Source organism: Oncorhynchus keta, chromosome 21, assembly GCF_023373465.1.
Source record: "Oncorhynchus keta strain PuntledgeMale-10-30-2019 chromosome 21, Oket_V2, whole genome shotgun sequence".
NCBI lineage: Eukaryota > Metazoa > Chordata > Actinopteri > Salmoniformes > Salmonidae > Oncorhynchus > Oncorhynchus keta.
The window spans coordinates 19,989,167-20,010,284 of NC_068441.1; the positions used below are offsets into that span (position 1 = coordinate 19,989,167).

Below are 21,118 nucleotides of genomic sequence, written 5' to 3' on the forward strand. Positions count from 1 at the left end.
GTCTATAGCAGAACCCGCGCGGGAATTAATGTCATTCATATGCCCCGCGGAAATTACTTTTCAAATGCATATAATCTAAAACATGCAAATGAGGCTGGCTTTATGCTCCCTGTTTAATATGAATTATCATTTTGTGAATACCTATTATTACTGCATACATTTCTCCAATTATATTGTTCTTTTTTGTCACTTTTGCATACGGACAGGCGCGTGCTCACACACACACTGTTTGCAGTGGTATTTCTTTTTGATGTGGGTATTTTAATGAAGAGTAATACGCATGGTAATGACATAGTCCACTCCTCTTCCTCTCTCTCTCTTTTTCTCTCCCCCTCTCTCCCATCGCGTTATGGTAAATGATTGGGGTGAAGAGGATGGGTGTGGGTTCTGATTTAAAAACAAAATAAGCCAATGTTTCACAGCGTGGCCGCAATTTCATCCTCAAAAAAATACTTTTTTCTTAACTACAAATGAAAATCACAAGACATGCAATACAAGTTGTTTTTGGTGAATTTTGAATTGGCAAAGTGAAATATGAATGTTTTAAAAGTGAACAGTGCATAGTTAGTTTGTCTTTCTCTCCTTCATCCTTTGCTTCTTGTGATAAAGGCCTCAGCAGGGAAATGAATGTCCTTTCTCAATTGAATTGACGGCATCCCTTTTTCAAATGAATGACTCTATTCATTTATTTATATTGCACCATCAATTATTCTATTAATATTAGTAGATTTCAAATTAGTAGTACTTCTCTCGTTATTCTCTCTACTCCTATTAATTAGCATGCATATCACTTTAACAAAGATTTTTCTTTCTCTTCTAAATGATAAAAGAGACATTTTTTTATTCAATGAGAACCGCCTTAGAAAGTATTAATATTTTAGTTTTGTCCCAAAAGACAAAAACATGGAGAAAAGCAATAGAAAACTAACAATTACCAGAATAACAATATAGACTGTCACTACTGAGTATGTCTGGTTGTTCTGCTTTTCCCCTTTGAGGTGTAAAAAACAGAGGGAATAGTGTGTGTGTGTGTGTGTGGGGGGGGGGAGATATCATCTTGTTCTGGCACTTTTTGGATGTGGTGTGGGAATTAATTAGTGCAGTGAAGCCTTGGACCAAGTTCAAAAGTACTAAAATTCAATTAATTTGAAAAGTGGACATGCTATCATTTTCCCCACATGTCTCCTTTAAAGTCTGCCCTGTTTTTATTACGGACTTATTCAATTATATTTGATTAAACCCTCTCTGATCCAATCTATTAATTAACTGGGAAATGCAAAGTGACCGACTTGAAAGCAGATGAATAAAATTATATCATGTCCGTTTATTAAAACATTTTACGTCCTCGTTTTTTAAATCCCACTTCAGCACTTTATGAAGTCAGTTTTCCAGGTGAATCTGTGTATTTGTTTTCACTACCTCGTAACCATTTTGATTTGCTAAATAAAAATCCGTTTTTGCCTCAGGCATTTGACGAGCACAATTACATGAATTAATATAGCTGAGTCCAGCCTCGTTTCCACAATGGGGGAAGAAAAGCTAAATGTCCAGAATTGTACATAGTATTCTTACTCAAATAATGAAGGTTGATCCATCTGCGTAATGAAGTTTATGGAGTTGCCACAGTGGAATGTGTAGGATATCCAGGTCAATATTTGCAGAGGGATGTAGTAATTTCAGGAGCAGGGATCTGATGATTCCACAAGGCTGAGAGAAGGCTAACTCAATGTTTCACACAAGTGACCCATTCATACAGCAAACCTTGTATTGGACTGGGGGAAAATATCATATCACACTGTTTATTCCACATGGAGAGATATGTTGAATATATGAAAGGCTGTGACAACATTCATAAAAAGCACATTTATTCCTGACAGACTAATGTGACAGTTACTTAGACAACAAGCAGGCAGACGTTTAACCCTGAAACAAAGGGGGATTCAGTTTGGTTTAGAAGCCTTCTATTTTATAAGAGCTTTCTTCAGAGATAAACAAAACCAAACACACTTTGACAGGCGTGACACATACAAACACATACACACACAGGCGATGGGAGCGAGCCGCTCTCTAATGCAGGACGCTTTAGTACCACCCATCTTCTGTCAGTCTTTTCATTCATGTGACACCTGTTACTCTCTGACGCTATAATATACACACACACACACACACACACACACACACACACACACACACACACACACACACACACACACACACACACACACACACACACAAACCATACACACACACAAACCATACACACACACCCACACAAACCACACACACACACCCCCACACACACAAACACACACACACACACACACACAGACCCACACAAACCACACACACACACCCACACAAACCACACACACACCCCCACACACCCCACACAAACCACACACACACACACACCCACACAAACCACACATACACCCCCACACAAACCACACACACACACACACCCCCACACAAACCACACACACACAAACACGTCAGGATCTGTCTCTTTCTTTCGGACTTTTTCTTCCTTCATTGCTTTCTTGCTTCCCTCATTTTTATCTTTGTGTTCACAGTGTAATACGTACCATTTTGTTTTGGCGTCACAGAGATGTGGATAACAGTTTTGATGGAGTACCACGTGGCCCTCCGTTTAACCTCTCCTCTTCTTCACAATCACACCTTCCTCTGTCCTCAGACCAGCTGACTCCTCTGTCTTAGGCATCATCCCTGTCTTCTTCCCCCTCTTCCCCCCTCCCTGCCCACCCTCTCACCTGTATAGTCATCCCTCTAACTCACCCACCTCTCCCACATCCCCCTCTCTCTCTCTATTCCTCTCTCGCTCCATCTGAAGGTCATTCTAATAAAGGCGTCTCGTAGGACCTAGCTGCTAATTGCTCAGTGGCGCGCAAGCTGGTTTCTGATGGTAATAAAGAAACCACCTCTGTTCTCTCTCCCCCTCTCTACCCCCCTCCCTAACCTCTGTTCTCTCTCCCTAACCTCTGTTCTCTCCCCCCCTCCCTAACCTCTGTTCTCTCTCCCCCCTACCCCCCCCTAACCTCTGTTCTCTCTCCCCCTCTCTACCCCCCTCCCTAACCTCTGTTCTCTCTCCCCCCCTACCCTCCCTAACCTCTGTTCTCTCTCCCCCTACCCCCTCCCTAACCTCTGTTCTCTCTCCCCCCCTACCCCCCTCCCTACCTCTGTTCTCTCTCCCCCTCTCCCCTCCCTAACCTCTGTTCTCTCTCCCCCTCTCTACCCCCCTCCCTAACCTCTGTTCTCTCTCCCCCTCTCTCCCCCCCTCCCTAACCTATGTACTGACATGATAAATACAATCTGGGTATTAACACTGTGGACTGTCATAGCCTGCCCTTACCCTGCTACCCCCTAATACTGGAAAAGGAGGGAGGGTGAGAGGGGGGCAGAGGGTGAGAGAGAGGGGATTATTCATTCTCATGATCACAAGAGGATGTTCAACCGGCCGATGTCTTGACCCTTATTCCTCACACACACACACATTGCACACATTCACATTCCACACACACAACACACACATGCACGCTCACACTAATAACCCTCAATTCTTCAGAGTGTAGGACTCGTGATTTTACCTAAGATGAATGAGGTGTGTGAGAGGCCTGCTCCTTCTCCAAATATTTGTCTGTGTGTAGCTGTGTGTGTGCATTCATGTGTGTGTGTGTGTGTGTGTGTGTGTGTGTGTGTGTGTGTGTGTGTGTGTGTGTGTGTGTGTGTGTGTGTGTGTGTGTGTGTGTATGTGTGTGGAGAGCACCACTCCCAGCTAACACATAACGTTCTGAGAACCATGTTTCTTAAGTGGGAATTTCAGTACTTCAGCATAACGTTTTCTGCAGGTTTCCTCCTGGTTCTATTTAAAGTCATGTTCTCAGAACATTAAGAAACTTTACATAAAAAAAACACAACAAAACATTAGTAACGTTCAAAGAATATTATTTAAGAACATATACATTCCATTCGCAGCGTCAACAAACATTTCTCTATCCTCTATCTTGGTAAGTGTGTTCAGGTGTGTTGGCCCACAGATTGGCCACACCTGATCTTAATGACTACTTGTTTCCTTTGAAATGTTTGAATAGACTCAAATCAACAGCTCTGTATGTTTAAATAAAAATACAGCACGCTAGCTCCATCCTGGTGGTGCAGTGGACTGTTTCCATGGATAGAGAACAGAAGAGATCATAGGATTGACACTGCTACAAAAATAAATGTGTTTGCACGATTCATATCTGTGCTTGGAGTTCAAAACGGTTAACCTAAACTAGCAGTGTTATTAAAAGTCTTATTGGAACGTGTTCTCAGAACATGAATGAATTATCTTCAAATAGTCTTATCATTTACGTTCTCTTTAATAAAACCTTCCAGGAAAACTTCCAGGGTTCCCACAACTTCCATAGAACCAAATATGCTAGCTGGGCTTCTAGCAGACTACGGGCAAACTGGTAAATCACTTACTGCACTCTAAAAAGAGGGGTCGGGGTTGAGGAAGGAGTGAATGTTTGCCTGGGTCACTCACACACACGGAGCGATCTCATCTTTGTGGAATGTGGTGTGTGTTTACCTATGGCTCCTAAGCCCACCTGACTGAGAGCTGTAATCTTTATGGCCTCGGCAAACAGGGACTTTGTCTTCAAAGAACCACAATCTCACATACACTCACATGCGGACACACACCCCCACACACATGTTCAGAAAGCCCAAGCACCATATGGCCAGTCCAGACTCTAGGTTGTGGGTCGGTGCGTGTTCTTTTTTAATATCAACTTTTTATTATTGTCTCCTTCAGTTCAAGGCACACACCTCTTCTAACTGGCTCCCTTTCCCTGTCCCTCCTCCGCTACTTCTCTCTCTGTCCCTACCTCTCTGTCTCTCTCTATCCCTCCTCCGCTACTTCTCTCTCTATCCCTACCTCTCTGTCTCTCTCCTCTCCCTCCTCCGCTACGTCTCTCTCTATCCCTCCTCCGCTACTTCTCTCACTATCCCTACCTCTCTGTCTCTCTCTATCCCTCCTCCGCTACTTCTCTCTCTATCCCTACCTCTCTGTCTCTCTATCCCTCCTCCACTACTTCTCTCTCTATCCCTCCTCCGCTACTTCTCTCTCTATCCCTACCTCTCTGTCTCTCTCTATCCCTCCTCTCCGCTACTTCTCTCTCTATCCCTACCTCTCTGTCTCTCTCTATCCCTCCTCCGCTACTTCTCTCTCTATCCCTACCTCTCTGTCTCTCTATCCCTCCTCCACTACTTCTCTCTCTATCCCTACCTCTCTGTCTCTCTCTATCCCTCCTCCGCTACTTCTCTATCTATCCCTACCTCTCTGTCTGTCTCTATCCCTCCTCCGCTACTTCTCTCTCTATCCCTACCTCTCTGTCTCTCTCTATCCCTCCTCCGCTACGTCTCTCTCTATCCCTCCTCCGCTACTTCTCTCTCTATCCCTACCTCTCTGTCTCTCTCTATCCCTCCTCCGCTACTTCTCTCTCTATCCCTACCCCTCTGTCTCTCTCTATCCCTCCTCCGCTACTTCTCTCTCATCCGCTACTTCTCTCTCTATCCCTACCTCTCTGTCTCTCTCTATCCCTACCTCTCTGTCTCTCTCTATCCCTACCTCTCTGTCTCTCTCTATCCCTCCTCCGCTACGTCTCTCTCTATCCCTCCTCCGCTACTTCTCTCTCTATCCCTACCTCTGTCTGTCTCTATCCCTCCTCCGCTACTTCTCTCTCTATCCCTACCTCTCTGTCTCTCTCTATCCCTCCTCCGCTACGTCTCTCTCTATCCCTCCTCCGCTACTTCTCTCTCTATCCCTACCTCTCTGTCTCTCTCTATCGCTCCTCCGCTACTTCTCTCTCTATCCCTACCTCTCTGTCTCTCTCTATCCCCCTCCGCTACTTCTCTCTCTATCCCTACCTCTCTGTCTCTCTCTATCCCCCTCCGCTACTTCTCTCTCTATCCCTACCTCTCTGTCTCTCTCTATCCCTCCTCCGCTACTTCTCTCTCTATCCCTCCTCCACTACTTCTCTCTCTATCCCTACCTCTCTCTCTCTCTCTATCCCTCCTCCGCTACTTCTCTATCTATCCCTACCTCTCTCTCTCTCTCTATCCCTACTCCTCTGTCTCTCTCTATCCCTCCTCCGCTACTTCTCTCTCTATCCCTACCTCTCTCTCTCTCTCTCTCTATCCCTCCTCCGCTACTTCTCTCTCTATCCCTACTCTCTCTCTCTCTCTCTATCCCTCCTCCGCTACTTCTCTATCTATCCCTACCTCTCTCTCTCTCTATCCCTACTCCTCTGTCTCTCTCTATCCCTCCTCCGCTACTTCTCTCTCTATCCCTACCTCTCTGTCTCTCTCTATCCCTCCTCCGCTACTTCTCTCTCTATCCCTACCTCTCTGTCTCTCTCTATCCCTCCTCCGCTACTTCTCTCTCTATCCCTACCTCTCTGTCTCTCTCTATCCCTCCTCCGCTACTTCTCTCTCTATCCCTACCTCTCTGTCTGTCTCTATCCCTCCTCCGCTACTTCTCTCTCTATCCCTACCTCTCCGTCTCTCTCTATCCCTCCTCCGCTACTTCTCTCTCTATCCCTACCTCTCTGTCTCTCTCCCTATCCCTCCTCCGCTACTTCTCTCTCTATCCCTACCCCTCTGTCTCTCTCTATCCCTCCTCCGCTACTTCTCTCTCTATCCCTCCTCCGCTACTTCTCTCTCTATCCCTACCTCTCTGTCTCTCTCTATCCCTACCTCTCTGTCTCTCTCTATCCCTACCTCTCTGTCTCTCTCTATCCCTACCTCTCTGTCTCTCTCTATCCCTACCTCTCTGTCTCTCTCTATCCCTCCTCCGCTACTTCTCTCTCTATCCCTCCTCCGCTACTTCTCTCTCTATCCCTACCTCTCTGTCTCTCTCTATCCCTCCTCCGCTACTTCTCTCTCTATCCCTACCTCTCTGTCTCTCTCTATCCCTCCTCCGCTACGTCTCTCTCTATCCCTCCTCCGCTACTTCTCTCTCTATCCCTACCTCTCTGTCTCTCTCTATCCCTCCTCCGCTACTTCTCTCTCTATCCCTACCTCTCTGTCTCTCTCTATCCCTCCTCCGCTACGTCTCTCTCTATCCCTCCTCCGCTACTTCTCTCTCTATCCCTACCTCTCTGTCTCTCTCTATCCCTCCTCCGCTACGTCTCTCTCTATCCCTCCTCCGCTACTTCTCTCTCTATCCCTACCTCTCTGTCTCTCTCTATCGCTCCTCCGCTACTTCTCTCTCTATCCCTACCTCTCTGTCTCTCTCTATCCCCCTCCGCTACTTCTCTCTCTATCCCTACCTCTCTGTCTCTCTCTATCCCTCCTCCGCTACTTCTCTCTCTATCCCTACCTCTCTGTCTCTCTCTATCCCTCCTCCGCTACTTCTCTCTCTATCCCTACCTCTCTTTCTCTCTCTATCCCTCCTCCGCTACTTCTCTATCTATCCCTACCTCTCTCTCTCTCTATCCCTACTCCTCTGTCTCTCTCTATCCCTCCTCCGCTACTTCTCTCTCTATCCCTACCTCTCTGTCTCTCTCTATCGCTCCTCCGCTACTTCACTCTCTATCCCTACCTCTCTGTCTCTCTCTATCCCTCCTCCGCTACTTCTCTATCTATCCCTACCTCTCTCTCTCTCTATCCCTACTCCTCTGTCTCTCTCTATCCCTCCTCCGCTACTTCTCTATCTATCCCTACCTCTCTCTCTCTCTATCCCTACTCCTCTGTCTCTCTCTATCCCTCCTCCGCTACTTCACTCTCTATCCCTACCTCTCTGTCTCTCTCTATCCCCCTCCGCTACTTCTCTCTCTATCCCTACCTCTCTGTCTCTCTCTATCCCTCCTCCGCTACTTCTCTCTCTATCCCTACCTCTCTCTCTTTCTATCCCCCTCCTCCGCTACTTCTCTCTCTATCCCTACCTCTCTGTCTCTGTCTTTCTCTATCCCTCCTCCGCTACTTCTCTCTCTATCCCTACCTCTCTGTCTCTCTCTATCCCTCCTCCGCTACTTCTCTCTCTATCCCTACCTCTCTGTCTCTCTCTATCCCTCCTCTGCTACTTCTCTCTCTATCCCTACCTCTCTGTCTCTCTCTATCCCTCCTCCGCTACTTCTCTATCTATCCCTACCTCTCTCTCTCTCTATCCCTACTCCTCTGTCTCTCTCTATCCCTCCTCCGCTACTTCTCTATCTATCCCTACCTCTCTCTCTCTCTATCCCTACTCCTCTGTCTCTCTCTATCCCTCCTCCGCTACTTCACTCTCTATCCCTACCTCTCTGTCTCTCTCTATCCCCCTCCGCTACTTCTCTCTCTATCCCTACCTCTCTCTCTCTCTCTATCCCTCCTCCGCTACTTCTCTATCTATCCCTACCTCTCTCTCTTTCTATCCCTCCTCCGCTACTTCTCTCTCTATCCCTACCTCTCTGTCTCTCTCTATCCCTCCTCCGCTACTTCTCTCTCTATCCCCACCTCTCTGTCTCTCTCTATCCCTCCTCCGCTACTTCTCTCTCTATCCCTACCTCTCTGTCTCTCTCTATCCCTCCTCCGCTACTTCTCTCTCTATCCCTACCTCTCTGTCTGTCTCTATCCCTCCTCCGCTACTTCTCTCTCTATCCCTACCTCTCTGTCTGTCTCTATCCATCCTCCGCTACTTCTCTCTCTATCCCTACCTCTCTGTCTCTCTATCCCTCCTCCGCTACTTCTCTCTCTATCCCTACCTCTCTGTCTCTCTCTATCCCTCCTCCGCTACTTCTCTCTCTATCCCTACCTCTCTGTCTCTCTCTATCCCTCCTCCGCTACTTCTCTCTCTATCCCTACCCCTCTGTCTCTCTCTATCCCTCCTCCGCTACTTCTCTCTCTATCCCTCCTCCACTACTTCTCTCTCTATCCCTACCTCTCTGTCTCTCTCTATCCCTACCTCTCTGTCTCTCTCTATCCCTACCTCTCTGTCTCTCTCTATTCCTACCTCTCTGTCTCTCTCTATCCCTCCTCCGCTACTTCTCTCTCTAGCCCTCCTCCGCTACTTCTCTCTCTATCCCTACCTCTCTGTCTCTCTCTATCCCTCCTCCGCTACTTCTCTCTCTATCCCTACCCCTCTGTCTCTCTCCTCTCCCTTCTCTGTCAGTTCAGTCCCTGTCCTTGATCATTATATTTGTCCTTCAACTATAGTAGATTAGGATTGGGAGGGGGACACAGGGCAGGGAAACAGGGGTGGGGAGACACAGGGGAGAGGAGGGGGAGACACAGGGGAGAGGAGGGGGAGAGACAGGGGAAGGGGGAGACACAGGGGGGGAGGGGGAGACAGGAGGGGGAGACACAGGGGAGGGGGAGACACAGGGGAGGGAGGGGTGAGACACAGGGGAGAGGAGGGGGAGACACAGGGAGAGGGGAGGGGGAGACACAGGGAGAGGAGGGGGAGAGACAGGGGAGAGGAGGGGGAGACACAGGGGGGGAGGGGGAGACACAGGGGAGAGGAGGGGGAGACACAGGGGAGAGGAGGGGGAGACACAGGGGAGGGAGGGGGAGACACAGGGGAGAGGAGGGGGAGACACAGGGGAGGGAGGGGGAGACACAGGGAGGGGAGGGGAGAGGAGGGGGAGACACAGGGGAGGAGGGGGAGACACAGGGGGAGGGAGGGGGAGACACAGGGGAGGGAGGGGGAGACACAGGAGAGGGGGACACAGGGAGAGGAGGGGGAGACACAGGGGAGAGGAGGGGAGACACAGGGGAGGGGAGGGGGAGACACAGGGGGGAGGGGGAGACACAGGGGAGGGGAGGGGGAGACACAGGGGAGGGGAGGGGGAGACACAGGGGAGGGGAGGGGGAGACACAGGGAGAGGGAGGGGGAGACACAGGGGAGACACAGGGGGGGAGGGGAGACACAGGGGAGGAGGGGAGACACAGGGGAGAGGGGAGGGGGAGACACAGGGGAGGGAGGGGAGACACAGGGGAGGGGAGGGGGAGACACAGGGGGGGGGGGGGGGAGACACAGGGGGGAGGGGGAGACACAGGGGAGAGGGGGAGGAGGGGAGACACAGGGGAGAGGAGGGGGAGACACAGGAGAGGGGAGGGGGAGACACAGGGGAGAGGAGGGGGAGACAGGGGAGGGGGAGACACAGGGGAGATAGGGAGGGGGAGACACAGGGGAGAGGAGGGGGAGACACAGGGGAGAGGAGGGGGAGACACAGGGGAGGGGAGGGGGGACACAGGGGAGGGAGGGGGAGACAGGGGAGGGGAGAGGAGGGGGGGAGAGAGGGGAGAGGAGGGGGAGACACAGGGGAGGGGAGGGGGAGACACAGGGGAGGAGGAGGGAGACACAGGGGAGGGGAGGGGAGGGGAGAGGAGGGGGAGACACAGGGGAGGGGGGGATGGGGAGACAGGGGAGGGGAGGGGATGGGGAGGGGGAGACACAGGGGAGGGGAGGGGAGGGGAGACACAGGGGAGGGGAGACCTATTTCAGTACTTGAATTTCTGGCTCCCAATTCAAGTCCATGTAGACTACTTCAAGCCCCTTTTATTGTTTAAAATTGCAGGTGAAACATGGAAAACAACATGTATTTGTCATGTTATTACATTAGCAGATCATATTGTTGTTATTATCTCCAGAATAATTCACATGAATAGCTTTGGGTGTTGCGCAATAGTCTATCCTACACTCACAGTATACTTGGTGTCCAATCCGAGCCACAAAAACATATGAAAGCATACATGTATTACCTTAATGCTTTCTCTGTTAAATCCAAAGAGGACCTGCTGTAAATCAAGCAGACAACAACAGATGATCAATATCAATTAGCTCGGGATATTAGATCCTACGTGGATCCAGGTACAGCTGTCTTTACCCACATAATGAACAAGGCACATTCTAGACATTCCTAGCAAACTATTTTTTTCCCCCTTTTTTGGGGGGGGATAGATCAGCTTTAATATATATATATACAGTACCAGTCAAAAGTTTGGACACACCTACTTATTCAAGCGTTTTTTTTTATTTTTACTATTTCCTACATTCTAAAATAATAGTGAATACATCACAACTATGAAATAACACATATGGAACCATGTGGTAACCAAAAAAGTGTTCAACAAATCAAAATATACTTTATATGGTAGATTCTTCAAAGTAGCCACCCTTTGCCTTGATGACAGCTTTGCACACTTGGCATTCTCTCAACCAGCTTCATGAGTTAGTCACTTTGAATGAATTTCAATTAACAGATGTGCCTTGTTAAAAGTTAATTTGTGGAATTTCTTTCCTTCTTAATGTGTTTGTACCAATCAGTTGTGTTGTGACAAGGTAGGGGTGGTATACAGAATATAGCCCTATTTAGTAAAAGACCAAATCCATATTATGGCAAGATTACCTCAAATAAGCAAAGAGAAATGACAGTCCATCATTACTTTAAGACAGGAATGTCTTAAAGTAATGTGGAATATTTCAAGAACTTTGAAAGTTTCTTCAAGTGCAGTCGCAAAAACCATCAAGAGCTTTGATGAAACTGGCTCTCATGAGGACCGCAACTGGAAAGGAAGACCCAGAGTTACCTCTGCTGCAGAGGATACGTTCATTAGAGCCTCAGAAATCGGCAATTAACTGCACCATAGATTGCAGCCCAGATAAATACTTGACAGAGTTCAAGTAACAGACACATCTCAACATCAACTATTCAAAGGACACTGCGTGAATCAGACCTTCATGGTTGAATTTCTGAAAAGAAACAACTACTGAAGGACACCAATAAGAACAAGAGACTTGGTTGAGCCAAAAAAAATGAGCAATGGACATTTGTCCTTTAGTCTGATGAGTCCAAATTTGAGATTTTTGGTTCCAACCGCCGTGTCTTTGTGAGACATAGAGTAGATGAACGAATGATCTCCACTGTGTGATTCCCACCGTGAAGCATGGAGGCAGAGGTGTGATGGTGTGGGGGTACTTTACTGGTGACACTGTCAGAGATTTATTTAGAATTCAAGGCACACTTAACCAGTATGGCTACCACAGCATTCTGCAGGGATACGCCATCCCATCTGGTTTGTGCTTAGTGGAACTATCATTTGTTTTTCAACAGGACAATGACCCAAAACACACCTCCAGGCTGTGTATGGGCTATTTGACCAAGAAGGAAAGTGATGGAGTACTGCATCAGATTACCTGGCCTCCACAATCACAATCACCTGACCTCAGTGAAGGAAAAGCAGCCAACAAGTGCTCAGCATATGTGGGAACTCCTTCAAGATTGTTGGAGAAGCATTCCAGGTGACCTCATGAAGCTGGTTGAGAGGATGCCAAGAGTGTGCAAAGCTTTCATCAAGGCATTGGGTGGCTTCTTTGAAGAATCTAAAATCTAAAATATGTTTTGGTTACTACATGATTGTGTTTCATAGTTTTGATGTCTTCACTACTATTCTACAGTGTAGAAAATAGTAAAAATAATGAATGAATAGGTGTGTCCAAACTTTTGACTTGTGCTGATATATATATATATCATTTTATTTTTTTCCCTCACCCCACCACCCTTCTGCTAATTGAGTAAACTAATGGACAACAACTTAGGCTTCTACTACCAGCGTATACATATTATATACATTTTACGGACACAGTATATTTACAGTAGTTGTCTTTTGTTTGTTTTTAGTCCCATCCTTCAGGTACCCTAAAACCCTCCCATCTATATCTGAGACCATCCAGTCCCATCTTTCAGCTACCCTCAAACTCTCCCATCTATCTCTAAGACCATCCAGTCCCATCTTTCAGCTACCCTCAAACCCTCCCATCTATCTCTGAGACCATCCAGTCCCATCCTTCAGCTACCCTCAAACCCTCCCATCTATCTCTGAGACCATCCAGTCCCATCTTTCAGCTACCCTCAAACCCTCCCATCTATCTCTGAGACCATCCAGTCCCATCTTTCAGCTACCCTCAAACCCTCCCATCTATCTCTGAGACCATCCAGTCCCATCCTTCAGCTACCCTCAAACCCTCCCATCTATCTCTGAGACCATCCAGTCCCATCCTTCAGCTACCCTCAAACCCTCCCATCTATCTCTGAGACCATCCAGTCCCATCCTTCAGCTACCCTCAAACCCTCCCATCTATCTCTGAGACCATCCAGTCCCATCCTTCAGCTACCCTCAAACCCTCCCATCTATCTCTGAGACCATCCAGTCCCATCCTTCAGCTACCCTCAAACCCTCCCATCTATCTCTGAGACCATCCAGTCCCATCCTTCAGCTACCCTCAAACCCTACCCATCCTTCAAACCCTCCCATCTATCTCTGAGACCTCCAGTACCATCCTTCAGCTACCCTCAAACCCTACCATCTATCTCTGAGACCATCCAGTCCCATCCTTCAGCTACCCTCAAACCCTCCCATCTATCTCTGAGACCATCCAGTCCCATCCTTCAGCTACCCTCAAACCTCTACCATCTATCTCTCAAACCCTACCATCTATCTCTGAGACCATCCAGTCCCATCCTTCAGCTACCCTCAAACCCTCCCATCTATCTCTGAGACCATCCAGTCCCATCCTTCAGCTACCCTCAAACCCTACCATCTATCTCTGAGACCATCCAGCTACCCTCAAACCCTCCCCATCCTTCAGCTACCCTCAAACCCTACCATCTATCTCTGAGACCATCCAGTCCCATCCTTCAGCTACCCTCAAACCCTACCATCTATCTCTGAGACCATCCAGTCCCATCCTTCAGCTACCCTCAAACCCTACCATCTATCTCTGAGACCATCCAGTACCCCATCCTTCAGCTAGTACCCCTCAAACCCTACCATCTATCTCTGAGACCATCCAGTCCCATCCTTCAGCTACCCTCAAACCCTCCCATCTATCTCTGAGACCATCCAGTCCCATCCTTCAGCTACCCTCATCTAAACCCCTACCACCATCTATCTCTGAGACCATCCAGTCCCCATCCTTCAGCTACCCTCAAAAAGACCCCAGTCCCATCTATCTCTGAGACCATCCAGTCCCATCCTTCAGCTACCCTCAAACCCTCCCATCTATCTCTGAGACCATCCAGTACCATCCTTCAGCTACCCTCAAACCCTCCCATCTATCTCTGAGACCATCCAGTCCCATCCTTCAGCTACCCTCAAACCCTCCCATCTATCTCTGAGACCATCCAGTCCCATCCTTCAGCTACCCTCAAACCCTACCATCTATCTCTGAGACCATCCAGTACCATCCTTCAGCTACCCTCAAACCCTCCCATCTATCTCTGAGACCATCCAGTCCCATCCTTCAGCTACCCTCAAACCCTACCATCTATCTCTGAGACCATCCAGTACCATCCTTCAGCTACCCTCAAACCCTCCCATCTATCTCTGAGACCATCCAGTCCCATCCTTCAGCTACCCTCAAACCCTCCCATCTATCTCTGAGACCATCCAGTACCATCCTTCAGCTACCCTCAAACCCTCCCATCTATCTCTTAGACCATCCAGTCCCATCCTTCAGCTACCCTCAAACCCTCCCATCTATCTCTGAGACCATCCAGTACCATCCTTCAGCTACCCTCAAACCCTACCATCTATCTCTGAGACCATCCAGTACCATCCTTCAGCTACCCTCAAACCCTCCCATCTATCTCTGAGACCATCCAGTCCCATCCTTCAGCTACCCTCAAACCCTCCCATCTATCTCTGAGACCATCCAGTCCCATCCTTCAGCTACCCTCAAACCCTACCATCTATCTCTGAGACCATCCAGTACCATCCTTCAGCTACCCTCAAACCCTCCCATCTATCTCTGAGACCATCCAGTCCCATCCTTCAGCTACCCTCAAACCCTACCATCTATCTCTGAGACCATCCAGTACCATCCTTCAGCTACCCTCAAACCCTACCATCTATCTCTGAGACCATCCAGTACCATCCTTCAGCTACCCTCAAACCCTCCCATCTATCTCTGAGACCATCCAGTCCCATCCTTCAGCTACCCTCAAACCCTACCATCTATCTCTGAGACCATCCAGTACCATCCTTCAGCTACCCTCAAACCCTCCCATCTATCTCTGAGACCATCCAGTCCCATCCTTCAGCTACCCTCAAACCCTCCCATCTATCTCTGAGACCATCCAGTCCCATCCTTCAGCTACCCTCAAACCCTACCATCTATCTCTGAGACCATCCAGTCCCATCCTTCAGCTACCCTCAAACCCTCCCATCTATCTCTGAGACCATCCAGTACCATCCTTCAGCTACCCTCAAACGCTCCCATCTATCTCTGAGACCATCCAGTCCCATCCTTCAGCTACCCTCAAACCCTACCATCTATCTCTGAGACCATCCAGTTCCATCCTTCAGCTACCCTCAAACCCTCCCATCTATCTCTGAGACCATCCAGTCCCATCCTTCAGCTACCCTCAAACCCTACCATCTATCTCTGAGACCATCCAGTACCATCATCTTCAGCTACCCTCAAACCCTCAAACCCTCCCACCATCTATCTCTGAGACCATCCAGTACCATCCTTCAGCTACCCTCAAACCCTCCCATCTATCTCTGAGACCATCCAGTCCCATCCTTCAGCTACCCTCAAACCCTACCCTCAAACCCTACCATCTATCTCTGAGACCATCCAGTCCCATCCTATCAGCTACCCTCAAACCCTACCATCTATCTCTGAGACCATCCAGTCCCATCCTTCAGCTACCCTCAAACCCTACCATCTATCTCTGAGACCATCCAGTACCATCCTTCAGCTACCCTCAAACCCTCCCATCTATCTCTGAGACCATCCAGTCCCATCCTTCAGCTACCCTCAAACCCTCCCATCTATCTCTGAGACCATCCAGTTTGATTCCTATTTTCCATATGTTTTTCAACTGTGCTGATTCACAAAATGCTGAACCTACATTTTACGGACACAGAAAATGTTACATGAGTTATCTTTTTATTTTAAAGTCCCAACCTTCAGCTTCACTCAACCCCTCCCATCTATCTCTTAACACTATCCATATTTGATTTATATTTGCCATATACTGTATTTTTCAACTGTGCTGTGATGTCTCACAAAAGCTACCAACATTTCTATTTTCATAGTTTCTACAGATTGTAGATTCAATTTAAAAAATGTTGCTAAGAGTTTTATTATATTACTGATCGATTGACTATGACTTTTCAAACATCGATTGACTGTGACTGATCAACATCCGTTAGCTAGGGATGTTAGATGTTAGGTCCAATGTTGATCCAGGCACAACTGTCTTCACTGGCATAATGAATGAGACACCAATATATTCTTGACATTCCTCGTGAACACTTTTTTCCCAGGACTTGAGAGGTTGTTGCATCACAACAGCTGTTCGTTACTTGACTGTCATTCAGAAAAATAACTTCCTGGATCAGATGATGATGTGTGAAAATATCACCTTTAACTAATCAGCTGGACACCAAATGCACAGCCAATATTATGCATAATTACTGACGAATCATGTTAACGACAGCTAGGATTTAAGTTTGAAGTATTAAGGTAAGGTGACTCTTTTGGTTAGAAGCATTCCATTTTGCAATCACATACATCATTTTGGATTTGTGTGTCCATGAAACTGTCTTCAGCATAACACTACATTTCTGAGATGTCTATACAAAAAGCTGTCCAACAGCTAGATCCAGGATTATTACAGGGTTCAAGTTCAATGTCTAATTGAACTGATTAATGATTAATATATGATATAACAACAACTTACACAGTCATAACAGCAAGGACAGAACGGTCATGTTTTATGTCACAACATTTTGGTCAAATCTGTCAAGACACCAACCACGATAAAGGGTTAAACAGGTTTAAATCAACTTTCATTTCATTGAATGATTGAACTATGGTCCCCCTTATATATTAATGTAAACATTGGCAGATTATCACATTGACTTATCAACTGCTCAAACAAGTTGTCTAGTGTAGTAAATCCTCACTGGTACACTAGTTTATAGAAAGACCTTTATATGTTAGACTGAATCAGCTGGGCAAGGTAGAGGCCAGGACAGTCTGTCTCTCTCTAGGCCTGAGGCCCTTTGAAGCCGTCCAGCCGGCCTGAAAACCCTTGACCCGAAGCTCTCTGCTAACTCCTGTCTGTCTGGCAGCTAATTCAGCTTACCTGCTAGCACTGGTTATAAGCCAACAGAGCCTGTGATAGCTAGCATTAGCTTAGCCGTGCGCTAAAGGCTAACTTGCTAGTGTTGTAGAGGGGCCGGTGCAGTCTGAGACAGCTAGCGTTGGTCTTTAGCTTGCAGCTATATGGCTGCTAGCAACCAATCAACTCGCTAAAGAGACAGCTGGGCTGAATGAAGGGATATCCACTCTGTAGCAGATGAGGAAAGAAGAGAGGGGGAGAGAGAGCGATGTCTGAATAATGAAAGAGGGAGTGAGTGGATGAGTACCTGGCCAAGTGTGTGTTTGGGGATTTCTGCTTTCCTCTGACCTCATCTTCTTTTATTGAAGCTAATCTTCAGTAGCTCAAAAATGCCACGCAGATATCCTCTTTTTTCCTCTTCCTTTCTTTATTCCCATTGACAGAGGAGAGGGGGGCGGGAGCAGGGAGGAGAGGTAGTCGACTGTGCTGCAGTGTTGGTCTTCTGGGTGGTTGAGCACACACAGAAAAATAATGCCAAGTGTAGCAGTGTGCCATGGCTAGAGAGAGACCGTGTGTGTGTCCGTGCGTGCATCTCTGTGTATCCCCAGAGCCCCCATATAAAAGAAGAATGGTTGAGTGCCCAGCTAAGCAGTCTTCAAGCGAGGATCTTTCCTTTACTGTCAGAACATTCCAGCCTGTCCTAATGTGGAGCAGGGGGAGGAGAGTGGAGAGGTGAGGGAGGATCAGCAGGCTGAGTGGACGCGAGAGGGAAGCCTGAGGCCTTTGATGGTGATGGGACAGGCAGGGTGCAGAGGAAGTGCAGGGCAGAGAGGGAAATACAGGTTTACTGGCCAGAGACGGCCCGTATGGACACACTATTCTCTCTCATATACACAAACACACATACAGACACCTGCCCTCTGGCCTGCGGTCTAGCTCACATAAACACACCCTGTCCTTCCTCTGGTGACTCAAACAAACAAAGAACCGGCATTCATTTATCTACACACCCGCATGTACGCACATACACATACAGGTCTCAGAGTAGAGAAAACCACATTCATTTATCTACACACCCACATGTACGCACATACACATACAGGTCTCAGAGTAGAGAAAACAGCATTCATTTATCTACACACCCGCATGTACGCACATACACATACAGGTCTCAGAGTAGAGAAAACAGCATTCATTTATCTACACACCCACATGTACGCACATACACATACAGGTCTCAGAGTAGAGAAAACCACATTCATTTATCTACACACCCACATGTACGCACATACACATACAGGTCTCAGAGTAGAGAAAACAGCATTCATTTATCTACACACCCGCATGTACGCACATACACATACAGGTCTCAGAGTAGAGAAAACCACATTCATTTATCTACACACCCACATGTACGCACATACACATACAGGTCTCAGAGTAGAGAAAACCACATTCATTTATCTACACACCCACATGTACGCACATACACATACAGGTCTCAGAGTAGAGAAAACCCCATTCATTTATCTACACACCCGCATGTACGCACATACACATACAGGTCTCAGAGTAGAGAAAACCCCATTCATTTATCTACACACCCGCATGTACGCACATACACATACAGGTCTCAGAGTAGAGAAAACCCCATTCATTTATCTACACACCCACATGTACGCACATACACATACAGGTCTCAGAGTAGAGAAAACCACATTCATTTATCTACACACCCACATGTACGCACATACACATACAGGTCTCAGAGTAGAGAAAACAGCATTCATTTATCTACACACCCGCATGTACGCACATACACATACAGGTCTCAGAGTAGAGAAAACAGCATTCATTTATCTACACACCCGCATGTACGCACATACACATACAGGTCTCAGAGTAGAGAAAACAGCATTCATTTATCTACACACCCACATGTACGCACATACACATACAGGTCTCAGAGTAGAGAAAACCACATTCATTTATCTACACACCCACATGTACGCACATACACATACAGGTCTCAGAGTAGAGAAAACAGCATTCATTTATCTACACACCCGCATGTACGCACATACACATACAGGTCTCAGAGTAGAGAAAACCACATTCATTTATCTACACACCCACATGTACGCACATACACATACAGGTCTCAGAGTAGAGAAAACCACATTCATTTATCTACACACCCACATGTACGCACATACACATACAGGTCTCAGAGTAGAGAAAACCACATTCATTTATCTACACACCCGCATGTACGCACATACACATACAGGTCTCAGAGTAGAGAAAACCACATTCATTTATCTACACACCCGCATGTACGCACATACACATACAGGTCTCAGAGTAGAGAAAACAGCATTCATTTATCTACACACCCACATGTACGCACATACACATACAGGTCTCAGAGTAGAGAAAACAGCATTCATTTATCTACACACCCACATGTACGCACATACACATACAGGTCTCAGAGTAGAGAAAACCACATTCATTTATCTACACACCCACATGTCCGCACATACACATACAGGTCTCAGAGTAGAGAAAACAGTATTCAAACACAAAGCTGTTTGTTTATTTTAGATAGACATTTCTGGAATGCACACTCTGTTTAAGAAAATATAGAAGAAGCCTGACAACACAGCAGAATGCTGGAGAGCAGAGCAGTCTTCATGCTGGTGGTAGGTTCTCAATATGTGTCTTTTTCTAGCTGCCCTTAGGGACTAGTGTTTGAGTGAGAGTGTGTTTATGGTATTATCTGCATGAGTTGGGTGACTGGGTTATCTAAATGCTGTGGCGTTTATATTTACCAGGGTTAGAGATGCTCTAGTGAACCTCAGACTCCAGATCCAGTACGCGTGCTCACACGCACACACACACACGCACGCACACACGCGCACGCCTGTGACTGAGTTTCAGTTTGTATGTTTGTAGTAGAGCAGAACTGTAATCTGCACACTCCACTGAGGGGCTCTGTTTCAGTGGCCTGAAGGGGAGAGAGGGGGAGACAGATAAGGAGAAAAAAAACAGAAAGAGAAGGGAGCATAGACTGAAAAAGGTAGAGCCGGTGTGGTGATAGAGAGAGAGTGACAGACAGAGAGAGATGTGGAGATGTGTTGGCACAGACCCTACTCCCCCAACACCCCTCCCTCCTCCTCCCTCCCTGGTTCCCTGTATTCATAAGCAGTATTCCTGGGAGCTGATGCAAGGCGAGGAAACAGGCATTCAGGGAGCAGTATAAATATTCCCACATGAGGCTTAACATGATAAAGACTTAATAACCCAGTAAGCTGCTGTAAACACACACACACACAGACATACATACACACACACACGCATACACTTCACATATACACACACATACGGGGAGGGGGAGGAGTTGACTGCAGGTGTGCAGGAGTGGAGCCAATCAGAGATGTGCCACAGAGAGGCATCTCAACCTGTCCTGAAAGAGAACAAGGGATGAGACAGAAGAAGACAAAGAAAGAGGAAAAGCGAGGGAAAGATTAATGGAAAGATGAAGGTAAAATAAATAAACACTGACAATGGGTTAGGATTTGGAGCAGGGGTTTAGCTGGGGCATTACATTGTGTACTATCACATAGTGTGTTGTTGTAATATGTTGTTGTAGTGTATTGGAACAGCATATTGGTGTCTTATTGGTTCTAGTGGTCAGTACTGTTGTATTACTTCAAGCTGTGATGTGTGTAGTTGACTAAAACCTCATTCCTGTTCTGGAACTGCAAATCTTAACCAGTTTGTCAACAACCTGTCTGCCTCCCGAGAGAATGTGCCTGACAGTGTGTGTGTGAGAGAGAGAGTTATGATAATGAAGGATACTGTCCTGTCTCCAGTGCTCCCAGACAGCTAGCCAGTGATCCTGGTATTGTCGTAGGACAGGAAAGAGGATTAGGGAGTGATAGGGCTGGGAGACCAGACTTGATCTGATGACCATCTTATGAGTGTTGATCACTCAT

At 47.2% G+C, this 21,118-nt stretch overlaps 1 protein-coding gene across 7 annotated transcripts in view; it reads left to right on the plus strand.

The window, feature by feature from the left end:
• The window catches only part of foxp4 (forkhead box P4), a 211,449-nt gene that overhangs the window by 57,086 nt on the left and 133,245 nt on the right, over positions 1-21,118 (plus strand). Inside the window, exon 1 of one of the 7 annotated variants that reach the window (XM_052473432.1) lies at positions 20,517-20,664. The exons of the other annotated variants lie outside the window; for them this stretch is intronic. The gene's annotated coding sequence lies outside the window, so the exon portion shown is untranslated. Of the gene's footprint in view, positions 1-20,516; positions 20,665-21,118 lie in introns of those variants that run through there. 7 annotated transcript variants of the gene reach the window in all.